The sequence below is a fragment of the Poecilia latipinna genome, unplaced genomic scaffold (assembly GCF_001443285.1).
Source record: "Poecilia latipinna isolate Pla-1442-1.1 unplaced genomic scaffold, P_latipinna-1.0 Scaffold1369, whole genome shotgun sequence".
NCBI lineage: Eukaryota > Metazoa > Chordata > Actinopteri > Cyprinodontiformes > Poeciliidae > Poecilia > Poecilia latipinna.
Genome location: NW_015113985.1, coordinates 73325 through 94607, shown reverse-complemented (window position 1 = coordinate 94607; position 21283 = coordinate 73325). Strand labels below are relative to the sequence as shown.

General features: G+C 38.5%; 1 long non-coding RNA gene across 1 annotated transcript; it reads right to left on the bottom strand.

Moving 5' to 3' along the window:
* Window positions 1-2768: 2768 nt before the first annotated feature.
* LOC106962088 (uncharacterized) lies at window positions 2769-20938 on the bottom strand. The gene is made up of 3 exons (XR_001427896.1): window positions 20770-20938; window positions 12582-12584; window positions 2769-2781 (listed from the first exon to the last, which is right to left on the bottom strand). It is a non-coding gene; the product is annotated as an uncharacterized LOC106962088 (long non-coding RNA).
* Window positions 20939-21283: the final 345 nt, after the last annotated feature.

Genomic DNA, 21283 nt, shown 5'->3' with positions numbered 1-21283 from the left:
TTGACACTGTCACCATGTTGTGACAGGATGGTACCAGCCAGGAGGAGGGTCTTAGAGCTGTCCATCACCCTGTGACTGCCAAGGCTAGTTAGCATAGGTGCCGATGATGGCAGATAAACTGTTTTTCTGTAACTGTATTTTGTTTTTATCCACCATTAGCACATTTAGCAGTGCGTACATGAGGTTAACTGACAGCACTAAGACACTCCTCCTGGCTCTAATTGGTTGTTTTCGGTCAGGAGTGATGTGTTTCTTTGGATGGCAATAATAGCTGAGGGAGGAGATGAATGAGATTAATCTTTTCATAGATTATCTATTTCATATTACACTGTCAGGAAATTGCGACAGCTTTAACAAATATGTAAAAGACTTTTTCTTTTTTTTATAAAAGTTACATACTGCTGCAAGCACAACTGCAGTCAAAAAGCTCCCGCATCATCACATCCTGTATGTTTTATTGCACTCATGCACCATTCCACTGCAAATGCTGATTTTACAAGTTTTCTGTATCTATTAAATATATGTCCTCCCTTTTTAAATCACCTTCCCTAACAGCCTTCGCCATCAAGTCACCGAAGCAAATCAAACCGCAAATCTGTGCTCAAAAAGGCAGAAGGGGAAAATAAAAATAATGATAAAAAAAGAACGATAGAGATACAAATAGCTGGAGCTGTCATATAGTTGGACATATTCCTAGGGGGTGTATTGATCTGTCAAAAATGAGTCAAACTTCACTACCTTCAGATCTGCACCTTCTGACACATTCTAGATGGGTAGATGGATCCGATGCGTATTGTGGTGCCATCGCATGCATCAAAGTGATGTTGAAGCAAAGGCAGCGCAGTGGCCGATACCCCCTCACATGCCAGCTTTTGGCTGGTGAACCAGGCAACGCCAAGGCTCTAATATCAATCAAAGTCACATTGAAAACAATCAACTGATATGATACACCCTGCACAGACTGCTGGACTGAGATTGGAGGAAGAGGCCGCTAACTTGCACATGGAATCAGATCCATTATCACCCCTTCAGAGCATGTCACCTGCCATTCCACTCCGCTCCCAATATTGATCATTTCGCGCCACATTTAGAGAAAATTCCACCCAAGGTGACACTGAAAAACACCCGGGAGAGAGAGAGAGAAACAGAGGGAGAGGGGGAACAAATCCGGTCCTTTTTGCAATGAGCTCTTAGATGAGTTAATTTAATCCCCGGACAAAACAAATTAGAGCTAAGATGTATCATGTTCCGTGCCAAGTCCTAATGGCCTCATCGTTTCTGAGGTGCCATGCGAGAACGCGAGGGTCCCCTGGCGTCCACAAAAACCGGTATGGTGCTTTCTGATCCATTAGTCACACATCTCAATTTAATGGCTACACCACAAACGGAGAGTTAAAAAAAAAACAACAACTCTCTTGCTGTTTGCCTGGGCAATGTCAAACTGCACAAACTTTGTTCTACTAAGCCGCGAGCTGTCACTGCCAATTGTGGAAATTGGACTTCATTCACTGGTCGGACGTCTTGTGCTGTCTGAACACAAATGTGTTAGAGAGTCTTGTCTTCTTGACAGAATTGACGTTGGTTAGTGCAACAGATCATCCAAGTAAAACAAGATCATAAACAGTATTTCCCACAGAAACATTTCAACTTGAAACTTGCTTTTGCTTTGATGTATAATACATCAGATTGACTTGGATAGTGCAAAAATATGAAATTGTACAGTATGAATGAGACATAAAATCAATGCATTTCCAGTAAACTTAGGGTTCTGCTACTTTCCATTAAAGATGTTCTAGTAAGCATGGTGGTGTACAGTAAGTGTATTTATCAAAGATGTCCACCCCAAGCACTCTTAGTAGATTAGTACATCTGAAATATCCTTTTTGTGTTCAAACTTGTTTTTTTTTTTCCTTTTCTTTATGTTGTAAACACGTCAACAATCATCATGTGTTCATATTCTAATTTCCTCTCTTTTCAGAGGAGTCCAGTTCTTGAATCTTGTTCTGCGAGAAACCAAAGAAAAGCCTCTCTCTCCATCCAGGGTTTACTTGAAACTTGGTTGGTTCTTGTTGTACCTGTACCTTAGCTGTTTTCTGGACAGAAATCTCAGGTGTTGTTCCTGGTGTCTTTTCACAGTTTGCAGGCCCAATGATCCAGTGACCACTGAAACCTTGACTTAACGCAGCTTCTTTATTTCCTCCTTTAGGCCAATTTCAAGGCATCAGATTCAGCTACAATGCAAAGTCAATTTTATTTTAAGATGTTGATAAACACATCTTCATATTGACTGAAGGTAAAAGTCATTTGATTGTGGTATAAGATGGCACTATGTGCCTGGAAAATACTAGGGTTAAGACTTGAAACATTTTTACATACAACAGTTCCTGTATTCACGTGTTTCTGGTACGTCTGAAAAACTGATGCACAAGCGACATACACAAACAGTGATGGACGACAAAGCCGCTTCTCTTGACCCACTGGGGGATAGTTTTTGTTTCACAAAACAACTTTGGAGCAAAATTATGTGTTAATCAAGATAAACTCATTAATTTTAGGCCTGAATTTATATGCAAAATTATACATAAACATTGAGTCATGTATACATTTGATCTTTTTCAACTTTAGCATATTGAAGTTGGGTATTTTATGAAAAAAAAAATTCAGGCATTCTATATTGCAAGTGTATATAAAATGGAAACGATCAAACCTACAGCATGTATGGCCTTCATCTCCATCTTAAGCTTCAGGCGAGAATTCTCAAATAGATGCTTCACACCTCAGCTTGCTCAAAATGTCACCGTCTGACAACGTTAAGCAGCTTTCAGTATCCTTTTTCTGAACCGAGGTGACACCTGTCGTCTTGATTAAAGACATAACTCAGTGTCTCATATTCTAAAAATATGCTGAATGAACGTAACTGCTGCTTCCCAGGATCTATAATTAATGTGGTCATATCCAGCGCTGGGAGAGGAAATCTGATGTCTCTCCCCCCGCCGTCTCTCCACAGCCTTGAATGATCCCTGAGAGAACGGCGAGCTGCAAAGGCATAAACATGACTGTGATATCAAAACTTCCCCGTCTCTGTCATTAGTGTTCTGACAGCTGCCTGCACTAATTAGCTATCAAAGATCTCTTTCTTCTCCAGCAGCAGCTAACACCGGTTCAGTAACATCGCAGCTGTCAGAGCGCGTTCTTGTTGCTGGTTATGTCTGTTTGCAAAGGGTAAATACATACTACAGTTAAAGGCAAATGAGATCAAATTTTGAACTTTTTGGACAGTTTTTTTTTTTGATATAGAGAAAAGTAAGTATTTATGTAAGTTTTTTAAAAAATGTGCACATAGGGTAGCTGAATGGTGAATAAGTTCTAGTTAGCTCATTTCGGGGGTAGGAGTTTATAAGTTCTCACTTCTTCCTACCCCATTTTGAGCATATGTTATTAACTGAAACAAAAAATCTGTATTTTCTCTTCTTTTTTATGCACTTCTTGTTACTGTGCACTATTTTATTTTTATATTTGTATCATGTTCGAATAAAATTTCATTTCAAAATTTCAAATTTCATTTCATTTCCTAAGCAAATAAGCTGAAAGTGAGATTGCCTGAGTTCACCACCTACATGCATAACACAATGTCCACCAAAGATAAAACTAGTGACTGTAAAGTCTTCAGCTATCCAGTGAGAATGAAGAGGTCAGGCTAATTGTTGACCATCTGCAGTGGTGTGGAGACTCAACAAACCAGCAACACACACAGGGATTTAAAGGATTTTTATTGTCATTGTTTGTGGTTCAGCACAAATGGCACTGTCTGAGCTTCCATTACAAATGTGTGTAATACATTGTCAATATTCAGCTAACCACCCCCCTCTTCCCCCCAAATTTTGCAATTGTGGCGTTTCCATTAAATCAGAAACGTAATTAAAATCACACGTGAATATGTCTGTTCACTCGATAAATCATAAAAAAACATGGCCAGGTCGTGATCCTCCATCTACTTTTTGTCATCGTCGTCTTCTTCATGGTTTGCGCCAGTGGCAGTGTCCGGTTGTTGATCATGTGACAAACATGTTACACAATGCAGGTTTAAAACCACATAATTAGCTCTCCCCAAAACACAGAGGACAGCCAGCTCAGAATAACAAACAACGATAGGTTTACTTAAATCTTATTCCCTTTGCGGATCATCATCGTTCCTATTGGGGGTGTGAACTTTTCCAGAGCAAGTCCCTGTCTGGAACGTAGACCATATCTTAGATATGATAGATACAGCTCATCGTTGCTCGGCGGGGACGAATGACGCCACTCAGTCTGAGTCTGAAATCATCTTGTTAGGTGGGCCACAGGTGGTGATTTACCTAACTTGATTTGCTTGTTTAAAGCCTCCAAGTGTCTCCTCACCATCCATCACCGAGGCTACAGGATGGGCTGGAGAGCTGAAGGATATTAAATCAGTGGCAACTCAGCTGCTTGGCTTCCTAGACCTTTTCTATTGCCTCCCATCTTAAGAACTGCCACTCTCCATAAAGCTAACCCACAGATAATCCGATCAATTATGTAAACAGTGAATAATAGATACGCTTCGGCATAAATATCTTATAAGTGCACCACCCTGACAGAGAGGCTCCGTTGTAACCACTGTAGTCTGGTTTGCTGCTATCAAAGGCAGATATCAATCTTTGATTTCTCCAATCTTCTGGTCAATATAGCTGTAAGAATCTCAAAGTTTACAGCTTTTCACATTTTCCACTAAGTGCTATATAATGCACCTGTTATAGCTAATGTGTTCTGTTTATGTTGCTTGCTGTCAAGATGCACACCAACTCTCTGTTTTATAATCTCAGGCTGCAAACAGGCGTCAGTGCAATTATTAGATGGGAGACTTAACGTCCCCCTCGGTCCTCTATTATTCTTATACGTTTCCTCCCAGGTTGAAATGCTTTTAGACTTGGCACATTGCAATGTGTTGACAAAAAAGCCTATGAGAGCTTATTGGCACACAGATAGATAGTAAAGCCATAAAGTATCATACAGCAAATAGTGTAAAATGCTCTTGGGAAGGATTTTTGGTGCATTTCTGCTGGTTTTCAGTAGGTGATGATTAACTAATAAACATTTGCTAATAAACTGAAAGAATATGTTGAAACACAATACGAGTCCCCTGGTTTTGCCTTTATGGTATGTCTTTTATTAAATTAAGATGTATACTGAAAAAATTAAACATGAGCTGCAAATATTTAGTTATTAGATTTATTTGGACGTTGTTACAATTTATGGCACAACAAAAGGTACTATTACAACATTTATACTGGGAAACTAGATCTGGTGGACTAATGAATTACCTGGGTCAATAATTCTGATCCTTATAGTGACTTAAGAAACATAAGTCAGATTCTTCTTGAACACCTCGACTCAATCTGTGTAGATGTAAAGAAACCAATATCTAAAGAATCTAAAGAATCTAAAGAATCTTATGTGATGTAGCTGAGGCCTTGTTCTGGAGGTGAATCTCAGTTCAATCTGGAGAGACTCAGACGGAGAGAGGGAAGCAGTTAAAAGGGTTTAATGACAAAAATAACGTGAAAATAAAGACAAAGTTCTTTGGCGATCAGGCTCCGGCCGGGGACGTCGAGCTGGACTTCGATAAGCTCGATGAACATTCCTGATGCAGCGAGGGAATGTAAACCCCCCGGGGCCTGTGCTGGTGGCGGCGGTCAGAGGATGATGAGGCCTGAGAGCCGGGAGCTGAAGGTGGAGGTGGGTTGATCGGGGCTGGTAAGCGGAGGAGGCTGGGAGTGAAGGTCCTTTTGAACCAGAGCCTGGACGATGATTGGCTGGAGTGAGGCTTGGACCTGCATTGAGAGGTCCGGGTTGCGGAGAGGGAGGCACTGATTGCAGGGCCAGGTGCGCCAAAGGAGTCTTCCAGCCTGAACTTCAGTCAAGACTCCATTTGTTCCCTGTGATGAGAATCTGAGTAGTCAAAATGTTACTGGCAGGAGATAGTAGAGCAATCTCACTTTTGAGCAAAGAAATAACAGTTGTTAGTAAATGGCCTGTATTTGTTAATCTTTTATCAAGTCCAGAGGACTGTGAAGCACTTCACACCACATTCATTGACGTTGATTCGAGAAACAAAGGGAACTCCAATGGGAACAAATTTTTTGTATCACGAGTCACGTGATCAACTTTCAGATGCTACTATTGGCAAAAACGACTAAGACAGGAAGTGGTAGGAGGATGATGGTTTGTTTTTGTTTTTTTCAGAGAATGTGCTGCTGGCTCCATCAGAGCTCTCACAGCATCATGCAGTTCATAAAACACTGTGTGTCATTAAACGTGTTGAATCGATAACTCTTCTGTAAAATCACTGACTACAATTTCTCCAAAAACGGCGCATACACAGCCAATCCCAAGTGTATGGGCTTGTCTGCCTGATAAGTCGCTGACATCTCCTCTGAGGGCTGATAGCTTAGCGCTAACGCCATGGGTGATTTATGAATTTATCTCATGTAACTGTTTACATCCATTGCTGTCATGTTATTTATTGAGTTACTGTGTGAACAAGCGTATTCAGGTGTGATTTTCACTTCATTTTTTATTTAATGGAAACACCACAACTGTGAAATTGTGGGGGGTTTTTGTTTTGTTTTGTCATTAGCAAAATATATACAAAGATTTGTAGACATTTGTAATGGAAATGCAGCTCCTGACACACTGATGGTGGCAAACTACTGGATAGTAGTCACAACAGTATGACATTAGTAGGCAAGTGAAGTGTCTTTCCCAAGGACACAACAAAGGAGATGGACAACCCACTGATTAAAGGACGAACTACCTCCATCGCCACCGTTGACTATACCAGGGTGAGCAGTCCCAGTCCACAAGGGAAATAATGTCCTGCAACTTTTTGATGTACCTCATATTTGATTCAGTTGTGCTGAAGCAGAGACTCCAGTCCTCAAGGACTGGAGTTGATTGGAGTTGAAGACACCTGGTCTACTCAAAACCTGGTCTATACCATTGTCAATAGCCACTTGTCCTTGCAAAACTGGGTAATCAGTCTTTGTCCAAGAGGTAAAGTGCACCCTGGACTGGTGACTAGTTCATCACAGGGCTACGTGGGGACACAAAGGGCAAACATCAACACACTCACACTTAAGGACAATGTGGAGAGACCAATTGACTCAAAAATCAGATTTGTAGACTGTAGGAGGAAGCCGATGAGAACCTTTGTGTGCACAGTGAGAGCGTGCAAACTATGCAGAAAGTTCTCAGGCCAGGAATAAAACCCAAGACCTTCTTTCTGCAAGGCAACAGTTCTACCAGCTGGTCACTAATTAAGACAAGAAAAACATTCAGCTTCTATTGCAGCTTAACTGAGATTGTGTTTAGTAAACTTAACCTGTGTTTGTGTTTAGTAAACTTAACCTGTGTTTGTGTTTAGTAAAAATCATTTTTGCAGAAGGGGAAAATGTTGAAGGTACTCAGTCTGATGGAAAAGCATAATTTTTAAAGACAGCTTAAATCCACTTTGAGGAGAAAACATGTGCTTGGAATAAATGATTTTTTTTAATTTATTTTTTTGGTACAGTTCAGTTTTTTTTCCCCCTCTGCAGCTGAGACTCGTATCAAGGCATTCTGCCATAAAAAGTTTCAGCCGACTGTGTTCTGCAGTCAAGACTTTGATATAAGTACTTTCATTCCAGCATTCCTCACCTCTAACGAGATTACTTAGCAGGCTTAGTGACTGGCAGAGGAGTTTAGCTGCAGGTAGATGATCAAGAATATGCATGTCTGTTGTAATTAGACTGCGCATGCCACCACAGACCAGAGTTAGGTTTTATTAAGACTAATCTCTTATCTAAACACACAGAAATGCCTGCCCTTTCTGAACCTTTGATTTCCTGACCTGGAGACTTTCCTAATTAGTCGATTTTTCTCAACGTTTTGCCCTTTGCTTAGTCAAAGAGACATCTGAATCTGTTTTCTACAGACAGTATCATTCCTATTGAGTGGTTAATATATTTGTAATACAGTTTTGAAAAAGCCACCCGTGTTGTATTTGGCTTGTTCATCTTTACAAATCAGATAAACCTCAGTCAGATTAGCCAGAGAGCGTCTGTGAACAGCAATTTTCAAGTCTTCCCATAGACTCCATACTGTTACATGAATAACCTTTTACCTTAACCATCCCATTGTAACTCTGATTGTGTGTTTAGAGGTTGAACCTGTAGTCTCAAAAAAGATATTTTTCGAATCATTTCAAAGTGTGGTTAGTAGTGAATTTCATCATTTGTACTTGCATGCTGTCGAGTAAACTGACAGCAGCTTTAACAATAGATCCTACCCAACATCTTGTTTCTATAAAACAGCATTAACTGATCCTCTAAGCAGTGAACACGTGCTATAAATGTACCAGGTTGCATGCTACCCAGAGACTTGGCTCCAGTTGAACAACAATCATGGACGAATAAGGAATGGGAAGCAATTTAGCTTTCAGTTACGGAGGAGGAACGGTAGTCTAAAAGGAGCAGTGTTTTATTTTCTCCATGAAATTACAGGGTTATCTGGCATCTCCTTTATGTATGAAAACAATAAGCCAGATGCGTGTTCGACGACATCTTCCTTCCCTACAGGTGAAATTTATCGCCGCAGCATGTTCCAAGGGGAAATATTATATCAGTTGCAAACAGTTTTTTTTTTTCCAAACTAATGTGAAAGAGATTCTGCTTTTACACACAAAAAACCCCTAAAGGCAACACTCAACTATTTTCTTTGAGAGCCAAAAAGAAAAGTCTATTGGAGTCTTTGAGGGCATTTTGCTTCTCTCTGTTCTAACGCCAGATGTGCAGCTCTGCTTAACGTGTGCAGTCGTACGGCATACCTTTTATTTATTTATTTATTTTTGGGGGGTGAAACTAAAAGCCATCACACTCCGATGTAAGATGACACAGTCCTCATTTGCTTCAGAGGTGAGAAAATCTCAGGGCCACGGCGTTACGTGACCTTGGCAGTTTTCTCCCCAGGGTGAAGTGAATTAATAGCTGACCTTTAGATTCCATCCTCTGTTATATCCTCTAGTTTGTTTGTTTTTTCCTCTTTGTGCTGTACTCAGAAAATATGTTTGCTTTTTTATGCTGTCATCCAAGTTAAAGAGGGTTTCCATGACAAGACAGATCTGTCCTGCCTCGCTCGCTGTGCTTTAGGGAGTTTGGGATAACAGATTTGTTTGTGAAGAGAGAACTGACCAAAGATAAGAGCTTGCTTGTTAATTTATGACCAAACCTTTGCTTGTGAGTTTGAGCCTATTGACAGAAAGAACAAGCAGCCAAATCTAGTTTTCTCCACAGCCATGCTTCCATCAATGTTTTTTATGTGCACATTATAGTATTACATTAGAAAAGGTTGATGAAAATGGCAAAATTTTAAATAACTTCCTCAGTTCCACAAATAAGTTTTTACATTTGCTTGAGGTGGTTTTCTCTTTCCTGAAAGGAAATTGAAATGTATTTGCTGGATAAATTCTGACATGGCGAACTTTCTGATCCATTGGTGGGTCTGTGTTTACTAGAGGCACAATTCTCTGAAAATTTCAGCACAGAGGAGCGGACTGTAGCCTATGGAGTGACCGGCCTGAGACACTCTATGCTGGGATGGGATTGGTGGAATGCTCCTATCAACCCATCCACTCCAAAATATTTCAAAGTTCGAACCTCCTGCATGGACTGGAGTACTCTCTAAGACCTGCTAGTTTGCAACCTCTACATCTTGTTTATTCCAGTCATCTGTAACATCAACATCTAACAGAATTACGCTTTGCACAGCCTGAATTATTCCCTCTAAAATGGAAACACGTCTAGTTTCCATTTTCATTTTCCTTCTTTTGTGCAACATTTCACAAAAGAAACTTGCTTAAAATGTGCTTGTCAATTTGGTAACATAGCATGTGGTTGGAATATATAAAAAGAAAAGCCTAGGAAGTTCAGGGTAGGAGTCACTGAAGGTGGTATTTGGTAAAAATGCACTCTGGACTATTTCCATTACTATGAAGGATATTTTATGTTCCACTGGGGGGAAGCCTCAGGGCTGTCTCTGAATTCCCTGCTAAGATTATATCTCACACCTGGTCTGGAAGCACCTTGTAGTTCCCCTAGATGAGCTGGAGAGGAAGCAGGAGGGAGAGCTCTGCCAAAGCAGCTGCCTCTGCAACTGTCTAATGGATTAATATTGCAGGTGAAACTAATTTTAATACCAATCATAGATTTGATTTTTTTCCAGTTTCGTTCTTATTGGTGATTCAAGAACCGTAACTCAGTAGGTGTGGCTTGCAGTGCATGGCCTCCTGGATTAGATGTTGATGTGTTCTTGGAGTAGATTAGTAAATTAGGTAGACAGCGAGTGGTAGGAAAGTTTGCCATTGTTCCATATTTTCTTTGTGGATAATGTGTCTCACTTTTGTTAACGGGATTGCCGAAGCATTAGCGATGGCCTTTGTAACACATTCCAGATGTGTAGATGTCAGTGGCTTTGTTTCTCATCCGTTGTTGAATTTCTGTACCTCGTACCAAGAGGTATTCCTTTTAGTGATCTTTTAGCCTTTGTCAGGTTGTCAGAATAGTTCTATATGCAGAAATTGGTTTGGATTTTATTAAAATGGAACCATCATTTGGGAACAGCTCTCCATGACTGCGTATTGGGGCCATTGCAGATTTTGCAGAGTAAATGTTTGCCAAAAAACTGCGAAATTTTGAGATTAACCTCTGTAATTTTCTTGAAAAAAATTTAGATTTTCAAGAGTTTTGAAAGTCAAAAAATATCCAACTTTTAAAAATCAGAAAATTTCCAAAAGCCACATTTTTTATAAGTTTAAGCTCAGAAAGTTCCAAACTTTTGCTAAAGAATTTCTGAGATTAATCTCAATTTTTTTTTTTTTTTTTTTTTTTTTTTTTTTTTACAAATTTGACTTTTCAAACTCAGAAAGTTTCACATTTTTTGGTGGAAATTTACTAAAAAAATGTTTTCTATCTGCAATTACCCTAATACGCCGTTGTAGCTTTCTGCACAAAAGTCACCTAATTTGACGATTTCTTTGGTCATCCTAATGCCTTGAGTGTTCGAAAAACAGCAAAAACAAAAGAAATCTATAAGAGGGGCAATTACTTTTTTCCAACACTGTGTGGAAAGAACAAAAAAAATGCTGCTTGGGAAAAAGTAACAGAAATGATCAAGTCTGATTTCACTGTAAAGAACCCTGCAGAGGTGCAGGAAATGCTGGGATTACAAATGTGTTGGCAAAAAAGAAATCTTTCTTACACAAGGACATGAGCGGGGGCTCTGGGACGGCGACAAGGCGGCCTCGTTTTATCTATAATGCATGAACTCGGGTTTTATACCAGGTCTTAGTGTTTTATAGAGATGATTTATAAGGAACCAGATGTACAATGTGAGCGTGTTTCCCTTGCAAACTGAAGGTCAGCTGTGCTTGAGCCAGTGTCACCTCATTCTGTCTCAAAAATATACATCTAGATGGAACTGGAACGTTTTAAAAACTTAGTGCAAGAGCAGCATTACCATGGAAACCACTGATGATGCATGCATATAAGCAACACAAGATTAGATTTAAAGATGGATGGGGGCGATACATAATCAGAAAAATTTACCATGCTGCTACCATTTTTATTTTTCGCATCACATTTTGTGGCTTCTCTCTCCGACCATTAACATTTCATACCAGAAAAACATTCCTCTGAAAAAACAAAACAAAAAAAAACATGTTTATGTATGGTGTGAATAATGCATGCAGTGAGCATATTCTCAGTGCACACTGTTCCTCTTGTCAACATTCAACATCTGTTAAAGAAAAAGACATCTGAATTTTTCAAAAGTGGCATTTGACCTACCGAGACACGTCTCAACGCTGCTCATGTCCGACTGCTTGAACTGCCGGGGAGTCGACGTCAAAAACGCAGCGCAAGCTTGTTTCTGCTTCTTGTTTCATGAGAGTCGGGTCTGCTGCGGCTCCTATGGGCTGGCTATAGTCTGCAATGAATCCATGCTGTGGGCATCAATCATGGTTTGTTTCACATGGGCAAACGGTAAGGAGTGGGAAATTGCAACTTTCAACCTCAGCTAAATTCTATAAAACCCTTCACAACATGTTTCTCATTCACTCATTTATGCAAGTCATTTGCTGTGGATCTGCTACACATGGTTCTGAGCCGCTGCTCGGTGAAATCTCAGCTTCGGTCTTGCCCGATGGCACTACTGCACAGTAAGGGGGTTACATTTATAATGACTGTCCCAATCCCAGCGCTCAGACTGGGGTTGGATGAGGGTATTATGACATTATAAGGAGTCTGAGACTGAACTAGTCCATACCTATTACTATTGCAATTTCCATAACCAACTTGTGTGCATATTAATGTTTTGCTCAGCAATCAAAGTTTTTACCTTTACAAAGATATTCACTATTCACAGTAAAAGCTGCAGTATGTAACATTTTGTAAAAAAAAAAAAAAAAAAAACTTTTTTTTTTTTTTTTTACATTTGTTAAAATTATCATTGTCGTTACAGTATAATACGACAGTCTGTGAAAAGAATGGAGCTCCTCTGCCTTCTCCCAGTGCTAACTTCAGAAATACACCAGGAGGAGGGTCTTAGCGCTGTTAATCACTCTCACCACATCATGCTTGCTCTTCGCTGAGCTACAGGTTCATCACAACATAGCCTGCCATAAAATGCTAATGCTAGCAAGCATAGCCTCCCATGACAGTGGATAAACGGTTAGCTTTTCCTCTGCCATTAGCACATTGAGTAGCATACAGCAGATTAAATGACAGCGCTGAAACCTTCCGTAACTCTGTTTTTGTTATGGTCCACTTAGATTGGTAATGTGGATCGTATTAAAAAAGAAGCTATAACTTAAAATCTTCATGTTACTTGTGGACTATGAGGTTAGAAACAGAATTAAATTCCAAGAGGTCTTTCAAAAACAATTAAAAGTAAAAAAAAAAAGCATCAGTCAAATAGAATGTTTTCTTGTTTTGTTTTAGTTAACATTAATTGCTTACATGTGGCTAAGAGTGCAATTAATTGTACTAAATACTATTATTATTTTTCTCTATATTTGTACAGTACTTTGGTCAGGTGTTGGTGCTTTAGGGAAAAAAGAAGTGGTATGGAATAGTATTGCATGGCATGTTATCTTATGCTATGGCTATTTAGCAATATATAGTGACTTTATTAGCAAGATCTAATAGTTTATAGGATGTAGCACCAGTGGAGCAGTTCAACTGAAGTCAAAGTGTCACTTTAATGAACCAATAAAACAACTTTTTTCAAAGTTTTGTCCCAGCATGAGGAACTAAAACCACAAAGAAATGTGTTATGAGGTGAATAAATCAACAAGTCGTATCAAAACAGACAACATGCCAGCATTAGCAGTAGACTGCTCTGAGTAAAACCATGGTGCCCTGGAACAAAGAGGGAGTTTATTGAAGGCTGCAACTATTTTTATAGCTTCACTTATATGCTTAGAAACATAACACGGAGCAGCTAAGGTAAGCAAGCTAAGTGCTATACAATCATAATGCTAATGTGACTTGTGATACTGATATGTTATTGGTTATTTCCTAGTAGATGCATTACACTGATTTGGTGTGGTGTTGGACTGCGACACTGTGTTGATAAACGGCTAATCACAAAAGACTTTGTTTTGTTTCTATGACAACAAACTTTGATCAGGTCATCCCTAGCATTTATAGTTTACAGTTTTTCATTTATATTTTTCGAGTCATGTCACAACACGAGCTGCAAGCAGTTTTCCATTTTCACACACCTGCAGTAATATCAATTCCACGTACGCCCATGCATGATGAGTCGATCAATAACATGCTCAGGTGTCAGTGCTCCTAAAAGCCTTTCAACATATAGAGACCAAAAAAAAAAAAAAAACCCTGCAATCGAACTTGCAATCTCCTGAACCGCAGCCACCACACTTACAGAAGGGGTGGGAATCAAACATCCAAACTTGCAATTATTTGACAACCTGCTCTACTACCTGATCATTAGTGCTCCAATGCCCACACTTCAGTATACTTGGATTCTTCAAGAACCAAGAAACATTAAGAGGGGGGAGGGGGGGGGATCAATACAGACCCTTCACATTCTAGACGTAACCTTTCTCGTCTCCCCTCAAACAGCCGCAGCAGAGCGCTGGGCGTAAAAGCCCACTGATAACCGGAGAAGTTCCTTTGCTCTTGATTTGCATCACCACATACCTGATTTTTAGCTCAGCAATATATATTTTATAAAGTGGATATGAAAATTAAAATCAGTTAAGTAAATTATTCTAAACCATTAATAGGGATTTATAGTGTGTGATTAGAAAGAAGTTAGGTGACCACGGCCTTACCAATAATTGAGGTTTCAGGTATTTATAACTGCTTGTCAATAGTCTGTTACATGTTACCAGCTTAATGAGAATATTTTTTATAAGTCCTTCATATGGTTTGTCTTATAAGGGACATCAACATTTATTCCCTACACTGTCTTTGTGTGACCTGGCTTAATTTAATTAATTTATTAAGTTTATCTGTCTTTTATAAGAACATAAATGTAGCCATGAACAAGAGTATGTGCAGAACTGAACTCTTCACAGCTGTGCAGCTCAAAAATATTATTTGGTTTATTTTGCTAAACTAGCTCCGGAATCAGTTAAATAAGGAACAGCAAAACAGGATTGGCTTATAAGTTTGACTAGGGATGTAAAAATTCATCTAGCTAAAAATGACAAGATGGTACATAATGACTGAGTTACCTAAAACATGTACGGCCCCCCTGGGGACAGGATGAACTCCTGAGCCACCATCAGCCATGATGGATTAATTCAATTCAAATTAAAAAAATACTTTCTTGATCCCAAAGGGAAATTAAATGTTGTTGTAACTCATTTAATTAAAGAGTTATTGTAGCTGGTGATGGCTGTCGGCAAGAAAGATCTCCTAAAGTGATCAATGTCATACCAAGGCTACTAAAAAGAGGGTTGAAAGGGGAAAAACCTTAATTGGGTTACTAAATATGCAATGATTGGGCTCATTTTATTTATAGTTAAATTTGGCATTAAAATCATTCCGATTTAAATAAATAAGGACTACAACCTCACAAAGTCTAAAGATTTTCATTAATAAACAATGAAAGTTTATTAATGCTAACTTTATGTCCAATTTTGTTGTCAGCAGTAGATCTTGATAACTGACTTATATCCCACCCATGACAACATTATCATACAAAATCATTTTAAGTTTAAATATGCACTAAAAATTAGCAGGAAAAAATTTGAAACAACCTCAAAATCTCCAAAATGAACTGTATTGATGATTTAGGTTAGCCAACAGATCTAACAAGCACTAACTTGATTTAACTTGAAAAGATTACATTAGTTAATGTTAAACAAACTTGTCCCATAGTGAACACAACCCACTGACAATCTCATACTATGCAAGACTTTAATTAAAGTCCAGTTAGGTCACAGTGTAGTTCAACAGTGTAGCCTTTAATGGATGCTAGAGCTTTTCTAACAGCCTGGGTCAAATTTTCTGACCCAGCCTCTGTCAAGACATCTGTTCCATAAACAGCCCATCTGCTTTTTGAGTGCGTTCAATATCTGTTGGTTGACACAGAGACAAAACGGAGCATAATGTATTCACATTTGTTTACATCGCTGACAAGCGTTTAGCTTAATGGCTCTGAGCGACAAAACCTCAGATTTGCTTCTTTTTTTTCCCCCTCCTTTCTTTCTCTTTGACAGTTGGGGCTCCTGACGGTCAAACCTCGGGCCATAATGCTTCTGCCACTCACAACACCGATTCAATTTACTCTCATTTCCCGCTGTCTGCATGCCAGGGCCAATAAAAAGAATCGCATCAACCTGATGGAACGTGTTTCCCCGGCATAAAAGAAACATCGCTAACTGACGCTGTGTCAGCTGGGAACAAAAGGACACGCCGGAGCTGTCAGGTTTTATACGACGAGACATTAGAATACACGACAGGCGGTGGCATTTATGTTTGTGCAGCATCATGGAGTGGGTGCCGTGGAAACACATTTTCAGACCGTTTTACGGCGGCGCAGTGGCAGTTTCTGACCCCACGTCTTCTTCACGTCTCCCTCACGTTAACGACACACTGAGTCCACACTGTAAATATTTAACCGGTACGGTTTGCTTACTTTATTATGAATTTAAACCGAAACCAAAGTGGTTAATGGTTTGTCAGAATTGATGTTAAAACGGGAAACCTGAGGTTAAACTGAGTTTACCCAAAGGAACAAATGGTGTTTTTTTCCAAAGTAATATCTAATTTATTGTCTTTACTTCTCAGGAGCTGCTATATAAAGTCACACAGCCATGCTTTATTACACCCTCTGAAATCCCACAGCTCTGTTTAATTCAACTTCTTTGTTTTTCACCTCACCTTCATGCCCTGCTGGTAGGTTTTTGTTTTTTTTCCCCTCCCAGAAAAATTCCTACCCACTTTGCTAAGGATGTTTCAGAGCGGTCTCACCTGGGAAATAGTTTGGCCTTTCAAAGAAAAACTAGTGCAGGAGTGTATGTGTGTGTGTGTGTGTGTGTCCCCTCTTCCCTGCGTTCGCCACACCTCGGGATCATTTGCATAGCGTTCCCGAGAGCAGAGTGGGGTTCTGAATAGTCCGAGGTCCTGCTCAATAAAGAATACGGTAAGTGAAGTGTGAAATAAAGCAGCAGATGGGGACCTTGTTCACTTGCGCTGGTGGAGACGGTGATAAAACTGGGGCAGGGATCTTGTTGCTGTCATAGCCGAGGCACCAGGAGCACAAACAGAGCAAATATGAGAAATTCCTCTACAGCAAACAACTTAGACGACAACTCAAATCTCAGTAAAGGTACAGAAAAGGGGCGACGTCACAAACAGTACTTGGAAAGGTTACATTTAACAGGACACTGAATTTTAACAGGATACTAGTAGTAAATATATACTACATATCAACTTTTTTTTTTTAATAACCTGACAGAAATGAGTCATGACTGTCGACGCAGTGCAGATAAGTGTCAGCATGATTCACTGTTAATGAGCTCTATAATTATGTCTGCAGCTACAGGTAAACTGACTACTGACATGTTAATAGATGCAAAAATGTACTCTAGTGTTTATGTGTGTGTTCCATAACGTGTAAATAAGTGATTTAGTGAGCCTAGAAGTTAAGTACTTTGATTTCCTGTGTAAATTGTGCAAGGAAAACATATTTTAGAGACCATTGTCTTGGAAATTATCTGTAGTAGCTAGACGGCAATTCTTGTGCTAGCTTTGTATATTCATGTAACCTAGCTTGTCACAGGTTTCTGCTCTGGTCTCCTTGTAGTCTCTGGATTTGATTCATATTGGATTTAATGTTATCATGTAATTTGTTGGCTTTATTTGAAATACATGTTGAAAATGTGGTATTTTAAAGTTTACTTCAGCATTCAGGCTAATCTCCCAGAGTTAGCCTGAATGCTAAGCACAGTAAAAAAGTGTCCAAATATTGATTTAGATGGCAAGGGTGCTATAACATAACCTGATAAAAAGCATGTAACGTTGACCATCCATTTTCTACGGTTGTTCTGACCGGAAACGATAGCAGCTGTGGGTAAAAGGTGTCATGTCACTTCCTGTTTTACACAGTGGAATTGTTTGATCTAGCTGATTCTCTCAACCTAATTCAGATTCTCTTAACTGTAATACTACACAGTTATTCTAACACTTAAGTAGGTTTTAAAGTTTTCTGTTCCTGTATGTCCTGATGGTTTACCTTTGTGTTTCAAAATGTTTTTTGTTAGTTTTAAAGGTTGCTAGCACAGTATTAGATCAAGCATTACAAATGTGCGCAAATCTTTCCTGCTGATCTCGTCAAAACGATTTCAAGACTGAAGCATTTCCATTAAATAAGAAATTAAATTAAATGAATACATGCACATGAATAAGCTTGTTCACATGATAAGTCATTAAAATCCATGGCAGTGACTGATTTACCGATGAGATTTTACAGCAGAGCTATGGATGCAACATGTTCAAATGACACATAACTTTTTAACTGTGATGCTGTGATATCTCTGGTGAAGCCAGCTGCACATTGTCCAAAAAAACCCCTCCAAAACAAACCACCATTTTCCTGCCACTTCCTGTTGTTGTCTTCTTTGTGGTTTTCGCCAGTAGTAACTTCTGGCTGTTGATCATGTGAGTCGTGATGCAACAAATAGTGTTTCCATTGCAGTTTTGTGAAATACATCTATTTCAGTAGATGTATTTCTACTGAAATAGATGTAGATGAAACAAATACATGTTTTGATAGCTATGATATAGAAAAAATAATAATTTCAAACAATAAAGTGTGACAAAAAGTAAGAGTAGCAGTAGAAATATGCAAAGGGGCAAACACTTTTTCACAACACTGCAGATGAGCCCCTGTCCATGGCTTTCAGTTCAATAGATCTTTAGAAGCACTGAAAAAATAAAGACCTTCCAGATAAATCAGATATCTCACTGAAAGATTACAAAAATCCAGTTTCTCTGACACAATGAGTTCAAATTAGGTGCTGTTATTAATAAAGAGAGGGGTTGGGAAACAAAGGAACCTGAAAGTCTTAGTAATGACTCAGGAGCCATTATATCATTAGACCACATACATACCCTATAAATGAAAATTAAGATCCCCCATCATCTGGTCTTTGATTGGAGAGAAAAAGAGGTGGATTTTTCCAACAATGCATGAGTGCCAGGCACCACTCTGTAATTAGAGAGTCACTGGTATCAATCACCCTGCAGTGGCAGGCTAATTTTTCCATCATCAATTACCTTGGAACATTTTGGACGCCGATCAGACGAGACCCGTCTTAAACCCTCTGCCTGGCTGTCACTGACACTAATGGAATTTTAAATCTTCCCTCACAGTGGAGTTCTGCTTAAGTGCAAGTCCCAATTATGGGGAGAGTAATTTAGCTAATCTACTTGAAAAGACACGATAGGCTGCAATCAATATCAAAATATGTCCCCTGCTTAGTGGCAAGCAATTTCCTTCAATTCCAACACACCGGGTTTCCATTTCTGATGTCTGTGTTTACTAAAGCACGGCAACTTACCTTTACCTCCCAAAAGAGCAGGAGAGCAATGCCATGTTAAGGCTTTTGTTATGGTAGTTTTTGCCTTGAGCTGTGGAGCAAATATACAAACAGCTTCAAAGTGAATCAGCTTCATATTTGCTCATATCATGGATGGCACAGACGGACGGAAATATTTTTATGGTGCTTTATCTCAATTCCTGGTGGCTAACTCCCCATTCCTGGTTTAAAGTATGCAGGTACATTATGCTTTTATTTATTTCAAAAAGGTTTTTGAAAACAAGAAACCAGTAGAACAAGAGAAAGCATGCATACATATCCAAGAACAAAATAATTAGCTTACCGCTACTTTTTTGTTTGAAAAGGAGTAGGAAGAAGTAAATACTTATTTAAGCCACACCCCGTAGAGCAATTTATTCAAGTATATCACTTAACTCAGTTGTTATCAGATATTTGTAATTAAAAAACATGTTGTAGTTAGTATCCTTGTTCCTGTTCAATCTACTGTGCTAAAGAACCAACAAAAAACAAAATAAACAAAAACAAAAATGATTTCAATTTGACCCGCATAACAGGGCAAGAAAACCTACTAACTCATAATAATAATAATAATAATAATAATAATAATAATAATTATAATAATAATAATTGTAAATAATAATCGAATGTACAGCAACAGAGCAATTACCAACTTCTTGCCAACAGATATCATATAATATACTCAGTTATATAGCACACAAATGTATTTATAAAAAACTAATGGCTGAAATAACAATAAAATAAAAATAATAATCTATTAATAATGGTAGTGGTATCATAAAAAGGAATGTTGTGAAAAAGTTTAATGTCATTTTTTTTCTGAAAAGTTTGGTAATACCAGATTGAAGAAAAACAATATTAGAAGTGAAAGTAAGACGATTTTAAGTAAATAAATAATAAATAAATAATAAGATATTAGTTCCACCAGTAGATTATTTCGTTTAGAAGACATCTGATTCATGTTATAAGTGGAATAATCTGCCATTATAACTAGTTCTTTTTCATCCGTATTCAACAATTGACTTAAAACAAGCTCTTATATCTTTCTGAAAGTTTCTTGTAAGTTAGTTTGTCTTATTTGAATTGTGATATTTGCACTAGAAAATATTTTATGGATTTTATGCTATTGCAGTGTGTGTGAAAAATCTTTCCTTTAGAATTACATTAGTTTCCTGGGCACCTTATGGTTAATAATCTGTTGTCTTTCTCCTTTGACTGGTTCGTTGTTCGGTCAGTTCATCCAAAGAATCGTTAGTCACTTTAGTGAATTTCTTCAGTTTCTTCAGCTTGAACTGCAAACAGAATCAATCAATCAATCAATCAAATTTTATTTGTATAGCACATTTCAGCAGCATTTCAAAGTGCTTTACATAATTAAAATAAAAGCAGCATGTGACATTGAATAAACAGTGAGAGAGAAAGAGATTTTGAAAAAGATTAAAAAAGATAAAAACATTAAAACCCGCACCCCTTTTAGGACTTCAGTTAAATATCGTTTAAGTCCCTCTGGGACTTTAGTCAAAAACACCGTTTGACAAGGACTCCAACCTCTAGGTTTTTAGTTGAAACGCCGTCAACTGGGACTCTAAACCCTGTAGGACTTTAGTTAAACGTCATTTAACAAGGATTCTCACACGCCTAGATATAGATTCGTTGAACTGGGACGTTTTCCGGGGGGCTTTACATAGACAGTGTGAAAGACAAATAAAAAGAAGTTAATAACTAGATGAAAAGTAAAGATAAAAACATTAAAAACATCGAAGACATAGAAACTAAAGATAAAACAAGGTACGACTGCCTTTGGGCAGTCTGGATTTAAGAGCATAACTAGACAGGGACAGGAACGAGAATAAAGGAAACAAGAAATGTCCACTTTTGAATGTTGCTTATGTTGCTCTTTTGGTAATGAATTGCACAGAAAATCAATAAGGTTCAACAAAACACCTTTCCCTTCTCCTGATGCATCCTCATTGTTCTCACTGCTGTAGTTCATGCTCCTATCACTCCTATCATTTTTGGTTCTTTGGTAGTTGATAATATTTTTAATAAGTCATTATTGTAAAACGAAGACACGTAATTTAAGGTATTTTGGGCTTATGATTCCGATGATGAGAG